At 38.1% G+C, this 14591-nt stretch overlaps 1 long non-coding RNA gene across 2 annotated transcripts in view; it reads left to right on the top strand.

The window, feature by feature from the left end:
• The first annotated feature begins 694 nt into the window (after window positions 1–694).
• LOC111774255 (uncharacterized) overlaps window positions 695–14591 on the top strand; it is an 83233-nt gene continuing 69336 nt past the window's right edge. The window contains exons 1-3 of one of the 2 annotated variants that reach the window (XR_002809138.2): window positions 695–1016; window positions 7379–7433; window positions 8712–8883. This is a non-coding gene — a long non-coding RNA (uncharacterized lncRNA). The remainder of the gene's footprint in view (window positions 1017–7378; window positions 7434–8711; window positions 8884–14591) is intronic. The other variant, XR_002809139.2, reaches the window with a different exon arrangement.

The raw sequence follows: 14591 nt of genomic DNA, 5'->3' as shown, positions 1-14591 counted from the left end.
TCACGGGGGTGAAAACCTAGCGCGAGCCTGAACTCCCAGAGCGGCGCGTTCCAATTCCTCAGCACACAGCGCGGGAGGCCTCCAGCCTGCTCCTGGGAACCGCGCTGGACGGGGACCGATGACGAATGAGGCACACAGCTAATGAACCACACAATGGGCATTATCCAAACCATAAGGCTGGGCCGGTCTTGTGGGTTTTTGCTTTTGCTTCATTGATTTCAGCTTTAAGTAAATCTAAAAATGGCAAAATTAGCATTTCTCCAACCATTCTTCAAAGGCATAAATAAAAGGAACAGTTTACCTCTACCCTGTTCTCTGAGTTGAGCACAATTTATTTTTTAGCTCTTTTCTTCAATACCCCATCACTCCTCTCCTGTCAGCCCTGCTTTGGAAATAGCATTTGATATTTTTATTTTCCTTTGTTGTCGATTATAATTCACCAGCAGATGCCACAGGCCCCCTTGTTTCTTTAAACAGGAACCCGTAATTTGATAATGGATTCTCCAGGTTTCACCTTTTTTTCAGTGTCATATTTGGTGCTTTATTTCTCCTGCTTATGCACTGAAAGCCTAATGTACTTTCCCTGACAAATAAATTCATGGCTGTGGATTTGACATGTATTCAGAATGTACTTTCTTAAGCAAGGCTTAGCAAGCTCTCAAATCCTTTTTAGTCATTTGAGGTAACATTGCCTGTTTAGAAAAACTGGGGCTCAAGAAAGAAGGTTAATCCAAGGCCAGGAAGATCTGAAATGAAGTGAAACAAGCATGCAGACAGTTCACACCAAGGCAACGGAAACATGAGGGCTCAACCACCAGGTGGCCGCGAAAGAAAACAGCACATTCAGAACAAATTGTTGGCAAATCCATTTTACTCAGATCCAGAGCTCAGCATAGACTCTCTGTCTCTAATTGGGTAAAGTTTTAAAAATATCTATTCTTGGGCCTGAAATGTAGTTTCGAAATATGGCCGTGCAAATGCACTAGGAGAAGAGAGCTTTCAGTCGGCACAACAAGGCAAGTACAAGAGTGTGTTTGTGCTTGTGTGTGCATGTGTGCTGTGTGCGTATATGTGTACGCATGTCTGTGTTCATGTGTGTCTATGTGTTTTGTACACACATGTGTATGTGCATGTATACGTGTGTATGTGTGTATTATAGCAATTACAGGAATTTGGCTTTCAATCATGTCAAAACTGATTACATTTTTTACAAATTTTTGTCTCAAATTATTGCTTTTGTATAGGGACTGAAATATTATTTCATGCTTCGGGACCTTTGCACATATGGTCCCTTCTATCTAGAATGAAGTGACATTCATTCTTTAAATGACTAATCCCTACTCATTATTCAGGTTTTAGGAAATCTATAAATTTCTCAGAAAGAGTTTTATTAATTCCAATCTAAAATATAATGCCTCTTCTGTGCTCTTTTGTACAAATTTTTATTGTCTTGCAGCACTCTTATAGCAATTGGTGATGCTGATGCCTTTGATCATTTGTTAAATGTCAGTTTCTTCCACAAAACTTCAAGCATCATTGGGGCAGGGACTTCTTCTGCTGTGTTTATCACTCCCTCCTCATCACCCAGAACATCTAATAAATAGTATTTGTGATGCATAATGTAGGAGATCCAGAGGAATTAGGAATGGGGAAATGGGAATGAAAGTAAAAAATTATATTTTAGAGATAATTCTTTAACTTCCATATTTGCTTTTTTAAAATCTCTCCCTGAATACATTCAAGTTCAGATACAATAAGGGACTGATAATGTGGTATGATGACTTATTTTGTTTGTTTGATCTTTTGTGGACATTAGTTCCTGGGTTTCTTAACCTAACAGCCCAATTGCATTTCCTGTTAGCAACAACAGCACACACTTTCACTAACGCTGTCTGTGTAGAATGATCAGAGAATTTTTGATAGATTCCCACAACTCTGTCAATATAGATAACAATGCATTAAATATTTAAGCAACAAATGAATTTGCACCATATTAAATATTTTAATATTTATACACATAAGGAACCACATTTGTCAATGAGGGTTGATTAACCATTGAGATAGAGTTCTTTTCTGTGGAGTGGCTTTTTGTTTCTGATGTGAAGGAGGGCGTTTGAAGAGAGAAAATCTCATCTCTAGAGACTTATTACTACCTGTGGACCTTAATGAACATGGATCCAATTCCCATTTCCATTACTTCTTTGCCTGGGACTATGGATCAACCATGCAGTTCTGCCATTCTTCCAACTGTAAAATCAGGAAAACTCTGGGTTAATCCAAATATCTACCTTCTCCACTTCATAACCTGAGCTGCTAAGAACTGCTAGAGAAAAATAATGTAGACTGAGACCATGTTCAACAGAACAATTCAACACATTAGCTGGTATCCTGGTTACCTCTCCAGATCTTCCTAATCATCTTCTTTCATCCCCACAGCAACTTTTCTAAGCTTTCGTCAGTCTCTCTCATCACATAGTATTGGCCAGTGTTCTTAGTTGAAGATAACAGAAAACACTGCTTAATTTAAGTAAATAATATGTTGTTAAATCTAGAAATAATTCGTGGTATTTTTTGGGAGGGCTGAAGAACAGATTCTAGGCTAAGGTTCCAGGAATAACTCCCAGAATCACATCATGGACCTAGTCCATCAAAGGAGCTGCTGCCTCTTCCATGATTGGGGAGCTTTCAAATCAGAGACATATAACCTCAGTTGAGTCCAGAACTGTGCTGCTTCTGCTGCAATCCGTGTGGGAAAACTGGATGCTCTGTGTCCTGCCTCTTTCCCCACATAACTCTGTCCCAAATCAGTCTTTCATAGACCTAAAAACCTAAAACATATGTCTAATCCCTAACAGCAAGGGGAGCTGGGGGATGTAGTTTTGTGGGGGAGTCCTCCATTGCAGAAGTGGGATTTCTGCTATGAGAGACTATCAAAATACGAGAAGGGCCTTCACAATTTGAGAGGCTGCCTTAAATGACACATGTTCAAAATACTTGCCATAATGCCTTGTCTTGTAGTCAATATGCTCTCATCACTGCCCCTTCACAGATGTCCACTGAATTGCAGACAGGAAATGACATTTCCCAGAATGCCTTTCTCTCTGTGATACTGGCCATTTAGTATCTGCTGGTGGGGGGCACTCACGTGGGGTGAGTGGAGGGGAAGGAGAAGCCTTTACTCCCCGGAGGCACTAGCTGCCAATGTGCAGTTAGACACAGGATTTGCAGCTATTGCAGAACCACTCACCTTACTCATGTGGACCAAGATAGTTGATTGGATCTTTCTAAATGCTTTTGAGACTTCTAGAAGCGTCCATGCTGGCTCTTGAAAAGCTTGCCTTTTGTAATTGCGGGCTGAGATTTTTCACGTTGGTTACTTGACCTTCATTCCATCAGCATTTCCAATATTTGTGTAAACCACTAATTACTTGAAGTAAAATCCTTCATTCTTGGAATGAATAAAGTAACATTTGTTTTCCCGATTAAATCCAACTGATAGATTATCATTCCACCATCCACCCCCCCCCAATAATTTCAACAATCCACAAGGAATAATCTCACTTCCCACTTATCAGAGAAGAAAACAGAGGTATACGGAAAAACTCCATGCCTCATGTCGATTATCATACGTGCATTTATATTCCATTTCAGCTCATTCTCTTTCATTGCAAAGGATGGGGTATTTCTCTTCCCTTTGAAGGTTAATTCTTCCATTAGTCCGTGATCCTCCAGACATTCTCTCTTCTGTATCTTTATTGTGAGTCTTCCTGCCTGGGATGTTCTTCCTCTGCCTCTTTAGCTGCTTTTTTCTATCATACAAATGTATAAAACCATCTCCCACGTTAAACATAAGCACGCAGACAACACACCACATTCAGCAGCACTCAGGGCAGCTAATTTGTGCTTTGAAAATAGCTCAAACACCTTAATGTTTTAAAACAAACAGGATTTACTTCCTATCATGCCACATGTCCGTTGCTAGTAGTCCCTAAGCTCTACTCATCCTAGTCTTTCAGAGACTGATGATGACAGAGGCGTCACCATTTTAATATGAGGCTTTGGGGTTTAATGCTGCAGACAAGGAGAGCGTGGAGATTCGTGCACTTATTCTAAATGATTCTGCCCAAAAGTAACATCTCATTTCCTGTTTTATTTTATGGCCAAAGAAGTCATTTGGCCATGTCTAAATTCAAGGGGAATCAGAGAGGGCAATCTGATTGTGGGCCTAGAATGGGAGAGGTTCTCAAAATATTGGTGAGTACTTCTAACCTCCCACAAATGCCCACCCCTTCCTCACCCTACACAGGTGTCTCCCACGCTTCCTAGTAAATTGCTTCCAACAGTGGTCTGCAATGTACCACCTGCGTTTCCTTCCTGACAAACTACCATCTTGTCTTTTCTGGAGACAGAATTCTAGTTGGTAATAATTTCCTTTGAGAATTGTTAAAGTGTTGCTCCATTATATTCCAGAATCCAATGATGCGGTTGAGAAATTTGATGCGATTCTGCTTCTTGATCTGTTGTATATGATTTTTTTCTCTCCAATTTTTTTAAGGTTATTGTCTTTATTCCTAGTCTCCTAACATTTTGTGATATCAGTTTTTGTTTTTTCATAGTGTGAGTTTTCTTAAATTTATTGTTTTTGGTGCTTAGTGGCCCCTTTCAAGTTAAATTTTTAACAATTGTTGGATAATTTTCTTCTATCTGTTTTCTCAATTATCTAGTTCTCTAATTTTCTAGAATTCTTATTAGACTGATCCTTTAATCTAATTCTTTTTCCTCTTTTATAACTTCAATTCTGTCTTTTTATTCAATTTTCTGAGAAAGTTGCCTTTATCTTTTAACACTTCTGTGAAGATTTAATATCTTTCATAGTCTCCATTTCCAAGATTATTTATTCTACTGATGCTCCTTTTTATAGCATTTATTCTGATTTTATGACTGCAGTCTCTTCTTTTACATTTTGAGTATACTCCTGGGTACATAGTGATTCTGGTGAAGTTTTCTTTTGCTCTCTGCACTTTCTCTTGCATTTAATTTTTTTTCTGCACATTTTCTTTGTTTTTTGACCTTTATATTAGAAGATTTCTTTAAAATTTCATTTTAATCTTGGTAGTTAATTTCCTCAAAAGTGAAACGTTAAAATGTTTTGAGGAGGCTGTGTATGCACAGGCAGGTCTGGACAAGAGGTAGACATCATCACGGAATGATTGGGTAGGAATCTTAGAATTATATTAGGAAACCCACCGACTGTAAATAATGATAGATCTCTTCTCTTATGGTCAGGATTTCACCAGAGAGAAGTAGTCAGATCTCCTGCCTTGCTGATGTAACTCTGGCTGTCAGTGTCCTGGGAGTCTGTTTCATATCTATTCCTGCCTAACAATTAGCCCCCAAATTAGTAGCTTACAATAACAACACATTGTCTTACAGCTTCTGTGGTCTGGGTCTGGGTGCAGCCTAGCTGGGACTCTTGGATTTGGATCTCTCATGAGCAGATGAACAACCATCTGGTTTGCCCAGGACTCTTCTAGTCTTAGTCCTGAAAGTCTTGTAGCCCAAGAAACCCCTCAGTCCTGAGAAAACTAGGACATTTGGTCACCCTACAAGCCTTCCGTCATCTTAGAGCTCACTGGGAAGGCTATGTTTCTAGCTCACTTGCGTAGTTGTTGAAAGGATTCAGTTTCTCACGGGCTGTTGGATGGAAGCCTCCCTTAGTTTCTTTCTAAGGGGGCCTCTCCACAGAGCTTGCTTCATCAGACTGAGCAAGCAAGAAGTCAAAAAAGCACCAGCAAGAATGCGAGCAAGATAGAAGTTACAGGTTTTGTCAACTAATCATGGAGATGATATCCCCTCGCTTTGTCAAATCCTATTCATTTGAAGCAAGTCCTGAGGCCCAGCCCACACTCTAGAGAGGGAGTGACACGGGGCTTGGATAGTAGAAAGGGGAGAATATTGAGTGCCATGCCAGGAGCTGCCCACTGTGGAGTCTAGTCAAGGAGTGGAGCTGTGTGGGGAAGGGATGCAAGGGAGACTGCTATTTAATTCACATGATTTCAATATTGTCCTTCACTTGTAGCTATGTTCAGTGTCCCCAAAACAAAAATCTCTCTAATTCAACTCCTCCAGAGAGTAAAATACCAGTATTCTACAGAGGGCAGGGAGGTAGGGTCATCTGCTGTGTGGGGTGGGGGATAAGATTTAGGAATAAAATGCATCTTATACAGACTTTCAATAATCCTCCTGGTCATTGTCCCGCCAGTCACACTGCTTTCTGACCTGCTTTACCCTTCAACTCTCGAGCCTTTCCAGGGTTCTGAAACACAAATTAGCCTGCTTATTGTCACCGAGTAACCACCCACTCCAGAGGCACTGAGCTTTCAGCTTTCCCCTATAAGATCATCAGTTTTCTCTCATCCAACTATTTTCTGTCTGCATACCTATAAACCCATCTTTTGTCTTCTATTGTTCTCTATCTTGTTAACTTTGTGCTTGTGACCTTATGCTTTTATATCCCTTTTATTTCAAAATAATGATGTTTCAAAAGGAGGTGTGGAAAATCCTTGTTCAATCCACCAGGTTAAATGAGAATCCCTATTCCTTCCTTAAAATCTCTATAAGGCATCCTCCTTTTCAACTCCCACTGTCATAGTTTTCTTTACGCATGGCCAGTGCCTGGTCTAGTCACTAACAGATAATAGGTATTTAAAAGTAAATAGTTGGATGAAACCAAATCAATGTGACTCTCTTGAGCACATCGTGACCCAGAGTAATCAAGAAGAAATCTTGACATAGGAAACAAGCAAGCAAGCAAACCAAACAATGCCACTAATCTATTGTCCTCAAGTGTTAAGAAGAAAAATAAACAGGACATGGGAAACCTTGTAGAATGTTAGATCCATAAAGCCAAGGATGTTTGCCTGTTCTGTCCACTGTTGAATCCTCTGTATCAACAACACCAACTGTCATATAGTAAGTGCTCAAGAAATGTTTGTCTCATGCATGGATGTGTAGTGACTGGAGTATTCTGTAAAATCAGAGGAACTGATGTGAAGTGACAACAGCTGGATTGCTTCAAGCAAGTCGTCATCCCACTGAGCCTCCATTTCTTTATCTCTAAAACATCAGCTATGATATTTGCCCAAAGATGAGGCTCTGCGGACGTTCTGGGATAACGTATGTCAATGCATATGGACAAATTCTCGTGCCTAGTATGTCTTAAAACATATATTTGTTTTCCTCTCCTAGTGAACAAAGATCACATTCAAAATGAACGGATACTGTTTCATACTTTCTAACTAAATACAAACTCAAAATACCTCAGATTACATGTCTTATTTTAGCCAAGCATGAGCAACAAATCTTTTCTTTCTTTAAGGATTGGGATGTGTGCAGCTGGGGAGAGGGAGCAGTCACCTGTAAGGATCTGAATGGTAAGTCTGACATGCCAAGTAGCAGTGGGAGATGGGACATTCCCTCACGCTGGCTAGAGGGTTGCAGAGAAATTTATTCTTTCCCTAGAATAAACGGTGATTTTTACGAAATTGGGGCCTATCGTTTCTTGCTGCCCATATAGGAAACTCGGTGCTCCTTGTATCCAAGACCCCGATGCAATTCCTTGGCACTCCCTACATGCCTCCACACTGACCACTGCTGACCTCAGCTGCATAAGTCAAAGTTGGAGCTAATAAAAGCTGGCAGAAACCTAAACTCTTAATTGAATCTCAAGGTCTTTATTGACTTTTTCCCCCATGTCCCTCCACCTTCCTTCTTTCTATCCCTCTTATTTTAGAAAGAAGTTTTTCATTAGTGAGTACAAAATATTTAGGTGTCTGGCATCTCCAGAGTAGATTGCCTTGTGCATTAGCTTGAAAGTTCGTTCCCAGCTTAATAGGCCTGAAGAGAAATGGACATACTTTGGCTAAACCAGGGAAGCTGATTGCTACCTAAATAACTGATTCATCTTCATAGCACATGGATATCAAAGATATTCAAGGGCAGAAACACCCAAGGTCATGCAAATTAGTTGTGGAGAAGAGCTTGACTAGAAGGTAATCTGAGATACAAACAGCCTTCATTTCCCAAACTGAAACTCATAATGAACACCTTAAGTAGTTGAAAGGCTTTAGAAAGACATCCAACCTCTTCTAGGGCATGTGGGAACGAGGGGATGAATTCTGTGTAAAATGATGCATCCAATCAGAGGAATTACCAGCACAGAGGGAAATTATGGACTTCACACTTTCTCTTTAATTCTTTTGCTGATGGTTTTTCTTCTTTGTTTACCTTGTCAGACTCACCTTGATGCCAATAGACAGATGTTGATTCTTCAAAATGCTCAAGAAAGAAATGATGGATGATAAATTGAGAGGCATTAAACATCCATTATATATTTAGTTCCAAGATTGGGATGAGGCTAAACTCTAGAGGAAGTTGTGTATACTACCTCTTCAATAATCTCCTTTTAAAATTGAATACCAGTTTTCAGGGTTCACAGAAAGCATCCCATATAGATGAGGTCTCATCTCACAAGAGAAGACAGCTAGCTGCAAAGATCCTTAGCTCATACTATCTAACTCCTGGAAACTACTCATCCAACTTTGTCAGATAGTTGCTAACTATTAGTCATGACTAGTGATACATGTAAGATGCATGTAGGATATGTGATCACTTCTATTTAAAACTTTTGTTTACTTCTCTGGTATAAACAGGCTAGTAACCATCATCTGGTGATGCTACCCAATGGCTTTCCTTGCGGTCAAGATTGGGTGCCTCTTCAGTTTCTCAGTATCCAAGTCTGTTCCAGATAGAGGAGCATTTTCTGGACCCGGTATAAAGTCCCGAGAGTCCTTGATTTCCCTGGTATCATCTCAGACCAAGTGGGTAAGTTTGCCCAAGGAAGAAGATCCCAGAAAGTAGAACAAGCCAGAGCAACTCCTGAAGCCCAAGAGTATGAAGTTTTTCAGGAGGCAACATCAGCAAAAGCTTTTGCCATTTCCATTTTTCATAGATGGTCCCCTGCTGTGTCTACAGCCCAACATGTACTTAGGTTTTTCTATTTTGCTGGGAGCTCTGTTAGGCTAATTTGATATTTTAAAACTCTGTCACCACTGTTCTTATTTAATAAGTAACTAATCAGTTCTGCAGTCTGTTGTGCCCTGCTGTTACTAGCAAAGCTAAAATAAGACATTTTGATTAATTTTTCTGTTTTTGAGCAATATGTTCTGATAACTTCTAATATATTGACTCTAGGATATTTGAATGCACGTTCTGAGTCTAAAGTTGTGCCTTGTGGCAGGTGTTCAGTTATGAAGACAATGCATTTCCAGGATGAAAATGTCATCAGCATATAACATGCATGTAAAAACCTTTTCAAAACCCAGAGCGTGGATATCCAGAACATAGGACATGGGAAATATTTTACTGAGTAAACACCTCAACAACAAAACATGCTACAAAATTTCAGGAGATTTTCCTGAAGGGAAACAACTTCAAAATGTGTTGATGTTCCTCTTATAGTCATAGTTACTTCTCATATTCTCTAGAAAATTCTGTCACTTTGGAGCAAGTTATCCATTGATACTTTTTCCATTTTGAACTTGATGCATCACATATGGAAGACCTATCATAATTCTCTTATCCCCCTATTTTCAGAATACCTAAAGTAATAGAAAAAAATATATATTTGATTGGTGTGGGGATTATAATCATTTAATTTTGTAAAAGTTTTAGCTGTGGTTCCTTTTAGTATTCAACTTCACTACAGTCTTTAAACCTGTTTCATTTGTGGAAATATAATATGCATTCAAATGCTCAAAACTCCTGCATTGCACACAATGAGGTTAACATTGTTATAGATTATAAATAAGAATAATAATAATAATGGCTAAGATCTATTTAACACATTGTGCAGAAGCCTGTCGTGCAATATTTTGCAAGGCTAGATGACTCATTGGTTGACTCAAAATACCTGGTTGTTACATTGCCTGTTGAGTGGCACTAAATTTAACGTTCAATGAGATGAAAACGCATGATAATATATTGCATTAAATGGAGGAACACAAATCCTTGTTTAGGTTGCTCTTGCCCGAAGAAAGATCATTGTTAGAAATTATCTCTCAATCTCTCAGCTTCAGTAGACAAGAGACACTAAAATTGGGAAGAGACACATCTCAGGTAATGGAAGAGTTTGGGCCATCAGAGGCTTCAGAAGGATACTTTGAGGTAGTGTCACACCAACCTTCAAGTAGGACGTTCTTGAGTCACTAAAAATTAGTCACGATGCCTACAGACATGACATATACTCCTAGACTGACATACACACACACATACAAGGGGGTAGTTTAAGAAACACTGGGTGAAATAGATATATATTGCAGAACTTCTCATAACTCTTAAGGTACTCTTGTGAATCTTCAAAAAGTTGATAGACAGTTTTCATTTTAAACCAATTTCTTTCCCTCTTTCTCTGTGTTTGCAAGGCATCTGAATGACTAATTTTCTTTGGAATCTTACTCTGGGAAATGCTATGTTAGCACATTTGAGTATTATTCAGAATTAAACATATAATAGGATTTATTAGACACCTACTGATTTATTTATTTAGGATGAGACTGCATTTTGTTAAAAAAAATAATCAAATAGCTGAAAATGAATGATGGTGTAAAAGAGATTCTTCCTAATGAAAGAAGGGACTAGGACAAAAAAAAAAACAAAATGACAATGTGAACCTTACCTTCATGTTGCTCATAGAAATAATATCCAGCCTGTTATCTTGATGATTTTTATGAAGTCCACATGCGACGTATTATATAACACAGATTTATGAAATTTTAAGCAATGTGAAATTATTACTTATTCTTAGAAAGGCAGTTTGATATTAGTGATGCTTGAAGTTATAACATCAGAGCTAAAATGCCAGTACTACCAATGATCATGCAGTTGATTCTGGAAAGATAATATTACATATTACACAGGATTGATCTAAGAATTACGTGAGATGGTAGAAATGTGACTGTACTTGGTAAACCTTAAAGCACCGTGACAAGATTTCTCAAACTGAGGTTCACGGACATACACTCAAAGACCCACTCTAATCTTTGTTTTGTTTTGAGACGTATTTCAAAGATAATCTTACAAAATTTATTTTTTATAGAATGTAAAAATTTATTTTTACTCCACAAAACGATTTTACAATGATAATTTTCTATCAAAAGGCATTTTCAAAGTATCAGACCTTGTTTTCTTAAGTCCATGTTTCCCAAACTGAGATTCGTGGCTATATTCTTGAGGTCTGAGAGAAATAAATTTCTTTAAAATGGTTCTTGGAACACACAATTTTGAGAATCACTGCCCTATAACTAATACAAATATTACATTATCAATTGAAATTTTAAGAGCATCTGATGAGGATGCTTGTCACCAGGGAAAACAGCCTAACTTTCTCCATATTTCTTAAATGACTTTACAAAGCTGTTGCTTAGAAAATTTACTCTCAGAAATCATGCCTGGGATTTCACATGATTGTTAAACATACAACATGAGTAAAGTGTTCACTAATCAGAAGGAAAATGCCTGATGGGTCTGTAACTCAATAAACCATGATGCTTAGGATACTGTAACTTAATTTTAAAACAGTACTGAAGAAGCTCAGTACACAAGTGATGACTTAATAGCATCATCAATGAGAGAATTAACATTTTTTTCACAAATTCTAAATCAATTACCGCACTGTAGCAATGTGATCTTATGTTAAATGTCTAGCATTCCTCTGGTCTCAAAACCCTGGCAAACACCTGCAGTTTTCCCGTCCCCAGGTGGGACTTCTTCTTCATGAAGTACACAGGCAGAGTTCCAATTATGGTGATTACCAAGGTGCTCAGACTCCCTGGCACTGAGACATTAGTGAAGCAATGCTCTCTCCAGGTGGGCTTCTGTGTTTCCTCAGATCTGCCACTCCAGGTCTCTTTAGAGCAGGTGTGCTTCCCACAGCACACAGGCTATTCGCAGTAGGAGGGAAGGAGTCACAGAGGAGCCATGTCAACACCTTGCACAGGTGTGAGTGCCCTTGAGATCAGCCAATGACTTGCAGAATCTTTTAGAAGCTTCAATAATTCTAGCAGTAAAGGAGGGAATTCTTATACTATTAATATTTTACTAATATTATACTATTAATATTTAAATACTTAAAAATATTTAAATATTAATATTTAAAATTATCAGGTGTCACTCCTGATCTGAAGCTTTGGGTATCTTATGAATGGGTTCTATGATTCTGATATTACTCATGCACTGCATAACATATCAGTCAATGACGAACCACAGATACGATGGTGGTCCCGTTAGATTGGTACCATATAGCCTAGGTGTGTAGAAGGCTCTACTATCTAGGTTTGTGTAAGGACACTCTATGATGTTCGCACAATAATGGAATCACCTAATGATGCATTTCTCAGAATGTATCCCTGTCATTAAGTGATGCATAACTGTACATATATATTTTTTTATTCTCTTTCTCATTAACAGTACACAACACAGTTCCCCTGAACTGCATAAGAGCAAATTATACAAGATTAACAGAGCCAATGATTTCTAGCTAATGATAACTATTTTCTTTGTAAGAAAAATTTATTGGGCTCCAAGGGACAGCATGTATTCAAAGCAGGTAAAACATCTGAATAAATACAAATATTAGCTAGATTTTGAAGTTTCTCTTGTTTCCATGCTGATTGTTCCCACTTTTCTGTTACAACTTTAGTGAGCCTAATGGGTTTATTTTTTGTGTGAAGGCTTACAGATTAAAGGACCTCCATAGTGGAAGAACAGATGATATTGCAATGATTTTAGACTCAATTTATTTTGAAATGTATCACCTTGAATAAGTATATTATCACAGCCATTGAAAACTAGGGCTAAACATTTATTGGGCACTTACTACAAGGCACGTTCTGGCTCAAGTACTTTGAATTTTACTCACACAATAAACTCAATTTCTAGATAAAGAAATTATGGTATTATTAGGTAAGAAAGTGTCAGAACTGGGTCCCAAACTTGAGCAATTAGGTTTCCATTGGTTTTCAGCAACAATAGTTTACACATAGCAGGATAGATTAGATTTTAAAACCAGTTTCTACTCTTGCTTTTACTCTAGTATTTTAAAAGGTGCTGGATCAAAGAAGAATGAGTATTGTACTCTGAAACTGAGAAGAAAACATGGATGTGAGTTTCAACAGTACCATTAATTGTATGATGTGGGGAAGTCATTTGACCCTCTGGGCTCCATTTTACTCATTTGAAAAATGAAAGGGTTGGGTTAAATCTTGGAGGGCAAATACATAGTTAACATGATGCTAATCCCCTAGTCTATATTCTTCTTATAAATCATTACCCACTCTTTTATACTGACTTTGAACATAGAATTACAATCTTCTTAACTTAGCTTTCCATGTAATCTCTTTTGATTGATTGAAGCCTGTATATGAGATAAAACCTAGCTCTCATCCCTGGACAATATGATATATAAGCCCTCTTCCAGTTCTAATATTTAATGGCTCTTTGTACTTAGTAATGTAATTATAGAATGGGCAGAAGGATTTGAGTGCATGCTTTAAAGTGGGGAAGAGTAGAGAGATCTGTGGATGGACTGGGAGGAAAAGAGACTGAGTACTAAGAAATAGGAAGACACCATCTGAGTCTTGAAACATATTTTCAAGGCTGACTCATGCCTATGTCTTGAGCAGTAGGAAGCCTTTCCCAATGAGAAGATTTACATCTCCATCTAGGCCTACTCAATTTCTCAGCATGAAGCCAGAACACTGAATTTATTACCAGTACAATGAATTATTTCATTTAATCACAGGCTTGAATCTTGCTGTTGCATCTTCTCTCTAATTGTTCCATTTCCTGTGTATGTGAATGAGTCCTTATCCAAAATCTCACATCCGCTTTCAGTCCAAATGCTACCCAAGAGCAGGAATGTTATCCTGTATTACATTTAGACAGCCACACGTACATGGATTCCTAATAAAGATTATTCAATGGCAATATAAGAAAGAAAGAAAAGGAGTCAGAGGAAGGAGAAGAAGAATTTTCATAGATGCATGATTCAAGATACTTTTGAGTTTAATGCATTGGAGAAGGCCTTACATATGATGAAAAATTTAACGGGTTTAAAATTCTAAAATGAATTATATGTGCTCTTATTGTTTTCTCTTTATTAGAACCCTTACCGCTCTGAAGAGAATCTTCTTATAAATTCCTTGCAGCTAATTTTTAAAAGCAAATGTGCCTCTATCTTGGATGAATCTCTCTTTGTGAGGTCAAGGGATAACTAGGATGAGGAATTGGGAAAAGGAGGCATATGTAAGACTGCTCAGATATGCCTGGAACCTTATGGAGACCAGAGTTTTCAGGAGTTTAGAAATAGCTTCTTTCTGAATGTATTGTCTTCTAGGTCTCAAAACAGTAGGCAGCTAGATAAAGATTCAGAGATTCGAGGTCATCATAACAATCAAATAAAAAACAAACAATACATGGTTTCTTTCAGGGAAGCTGAGAAAAGCAAATGGCATTAAAAAGAAAGGATGTCAGAT

This window comes from Equus caballus, chromosome 7 (genome assembly GCF_041296265.1).
Source record: "Equus caballus isolate H_3958 breed thoroughbred chromosome 7, TB-T2T, whole genome shotgun sequence".
Taxonomy (NCBI): Eukaryota; Metazoa; Chordata; class Mammalia; order Perissodactyla; family Equidae; genus Equus; species Equus caballus.
Note: the sequence above shows the minus strand (reverse complement) of the source record. Positions and strands in the feature narration are given on the sequence as shown.